The following is a 3,516-nucleotide window of genomic DNA, read 5'->3' as shown; positions in this document are numbered from 1 at the left end:
TCAATGTTGTATCAGCAGACCTCATTCACAAATGGTGGGTTACTTGCAGAAAAGTTTTCCTTTTCTTCCGCCAGTTGGATGCTGTCATTCTTAGTCACACTAGCTAGTGTCCTGGTGGTAGGAGTGAGTGTGGAATAATCTGCCTGCTGCCCTCTTCTATGGATACTCGCTGCAACTGTAACTGTAATTTTCGACACATCAGTATCGAAATCCAAACTTTTTGAAACTTTCTGACAGTAAAAAGAGCAATAATGCTTTTCTTTTGTACTAGTTAACTGAGTCCTCAGTAGAACTACTGTAGGTTTCTTAAAGGTTCTGTGGGTATTTCAGGTAATTTTCCTTTTGATGGAATATATGAAAGCATAGTCATGAAAATGTTTGTATAACATTCTTCTTGTACATATTGTAGCGCGTTTTTAATAAGAGTGTGCACTTGTAAATCATTATCTACAAGGATGTGCCTGCAATAGTAAGGCTGGGGGGTTTCCCAAAAAGGCGGGGGGGGGGGGGGGGGGGGGGGGGGGAGGTTCCCTTGTGGGTCTGTGTTTTAAAGTTAGAAGTATCAGGTCTGAGCTTTCTTTCTTTTGTCAGAGGATCAGAATACAGTGGAACAAAAGTGCAAGTTTCCTTGGTTTTCTGCTGAAACAGTAAGGTTCTGTGTACATCTCTAAGGAGCAATCTGTCGTTTTGAATTCAGCAGCTTACATGAAAATAGAAGCATTTGCAGAGGGTGAGAGAAAAATGGGTGGTGACCAAATAGGAGCAGGCAGATCTTAACTGGCTTTTTAGGGAGAAGCAACTGGGCACCAGTGTCGTGCCAGTCAAACTCGCTGGTGGAGGGGAACCCTGTAAGGCTGGAGTTTGCTTCCGAGAATGTTTCACTTTGCAGGCAATGAAATGTGCTTCTTTCACAACATCCATAGTACACGTTTTATTTTCTGACATAAAATCCTTAACAGCAAACAACTATTTGACTGTTAATTGCTTGTTACAGAAAGATGCTAAGCATAGTATGTCACTTAGTTTTGGGTTTATATTTATGCTTTTTATCCCTGTGATGTTGATTTAAATAAAACTTGCTCTTCTTATATGACCATAACACTTCATGTTCTGTTGAACAGATAGATAAATGCTTATATTGTCAGTGTTAGAATAACTTTTTATGGACTTTACTTTGGCTCTTCAATTCTTAGCTTTTTTCCAAATGCAGGAATCCTTTTAAAATGTTAATGTTGCATAGCAATGATTTAGTGGCTGAATATTTGAATCCAATAATACCTACATTAAATGAACAGAGGGAGGGATGGAAGCTTTTCACCTTCCTCTCTTCCTCTTATAAAAAGAAAATACACTTTTATAATCATGGCACAAACTAACCAGAATAGAAATGCAGGAAGTAGGAGGCTTTGAAAACCACTGCATGATGTTACCTTTGTGTGTGAAAACGATTAATTATCTTCATAATTTATTTTTAAAAGTGTCCCCATTTATAATTGGCAATAGTTGGAGATTCAAATGCTGTGTTTATATTTGCATAGGTGGTCTCCACGATTCAAGCATGTGGAATGAAACTGGTAGGATTTTATTATTATTTTGATAGGTATAATTAAAGATTGGGTTGTTGTAGAATTTATATGGTGGTAAGCATTTCTGTTTCCAAAGATGTGAATGCATCTATACATCACATCAAACAGTTTGAGGTTTACTTGAGCTTCCAGGAAGCACTCAGCCACATTTTGTATGCATGTCTGGTAATCAGCTTTGTGCTCCTTGTTCTGTATTCTTTTCCTCTTCATTATTATCCTTTATTATTTGTTAGTTACAGATAATGAAATTAGTGCACTAGAAGATACACTAGAGTAGCTGCTTTATTTGCAGTCTGATTCTGTTTTGACAATGCATGTTGAAGTCCTGTTAGTGTTTTATAGGAGTGCATTTTTCTTGTATTGAAATAATTTATAAATCCTAAAGGGAATTAACTTAATGCTTTTGATTTAGCTATTACTTTGCTAAGGAAGATAAGACAAAATATGCAGTATTGCATCCCTTTTCTTGATAATATGTTGGGCAAAGTCCAGCCTGCTGACTTGATAACAGGCTTTCCTGCTCATGGACCATAATAGCGACTCCTTTTTATTCAGTCCGATTTGCTCATCTGTAATATAAGTTTGTAACTACCACGCTTTGGTTAATGTACAGATTATTCATGTACGCTTGGGTTTATTATCTGGAATTGATTGTGCCATGCCAGTTCATTAGGATTTTATTTGGTAGTTTACCATCCTGATTTCGTGGATGGAGTTCGTAAAATGTTTATGGTTTACAGAAGCATTGTCAGTGACTGATGAGGCCTTTTCCTTCCCTTTGCAAAGAGCAGCTGTGAAGGAATGTGATATATTGTTGGCATGTGATGCAATTCATCGCCACAATTGACTTTTGTTAATGTAAAATAGAGGAGCGAAAAACTGACACTTCTGTTGGCAGGCTGGGTTAGGCAGTTGAGACTGGAACGTTGACTTGGCAAGTTTTAATAGATTCAAGCGAATAGCTCGCTGGAGGATGTTTGCTTTGTTGTGGTTTGCTTTTTGTGGGGGAGGGCAATTTAATTTTCTTTTAATGTAGGTGAATTTGAATGTTGGTGAAAGTTGAAGACTGCAGAAGTCTTAGAATCTGAAACCTATATTTTTTGAGATGCCACATAAGTCTCCCACAGCATTGCATCCTTGTGGCTCTGTTCTGGGGAGTTCACAGAACAGTTAGTTCTGTTTCCATGATGTTCAAGCCTTGGCCTCTCTTCTGAAGAGCTTAAAAAGGATCCAATTAGCGTTGGTTGTATAATAGGGGGATTTTTTTTTTTTTTTGTGAACCTGCCCACTGGAAACTGGACTGAAATTTAACAACTTCCTTCACATAGCCTGATAATCAAATACTGGTCATGAAACCTGGCCCAGATAAGCACTAGTGAAAAGGGACTGTGAAGCTGTATATCCTGGTGTACAGTCCTGTGAAGTGCCTCTCTTTCCGCACACTTGCAGATTCTTGCAGTCCTTTCAACATTGGTACCTCCAAAACTGAAAACCTGAGGGTGTTCACACATTCAGAGTCAGCGGAGATCAGCCTGCTCTGAGTGTTCAGCACCGCAGCTTTGTTCCCTAGTCATGCCAAACCGAGTGTGATGCTTCTCACTGTTTCGCAGGACATCCAAAAGCTACCCTTTCCCCTTGTCCCCCCACGGTCCATAACAGCATCTGTAGCCCCGGGTGCTGTGGAGCAGCTGTGATGCCCTGCCGCAGCTGATCAACCGACTTGTGCTCGCCTGTGCCGTGTGCTGATCCTGAGGAGGCCCGGAGGTGCTGGCACCGTGGCTTTTTGTCTTCACAGAGGACACTGAACCTTGTGCGCCTGGAACATTGCGCGCCGAACATCCTGGAGCTGCCAAAGGTGGGTTCCTGGCTCCTGCACACCGCAGTAAAAGGTGGCTTCCCTCCCTTACTCCCTAACCTCTAGTACCTCCGT

Source organism: Falco peregrinus, chromosome 9 (genome assembly GCF_023634155.1).
Source record: "Falco peregrinus isolate bFalPer1 chromosome 9, bFalPer1.pri, whole genome shotgun sequence".
Classification (NCBI taxonomy): Eukaryota; Metazoa; Chordata; class Aves; order Falconiformes; family Falconidae; genus Falco; species Falco peregrinus.
The sequence above is the reverse complement of the archived record's forward strand: the minus strand, read 5'-3'. Positions refer to the sequence as shown.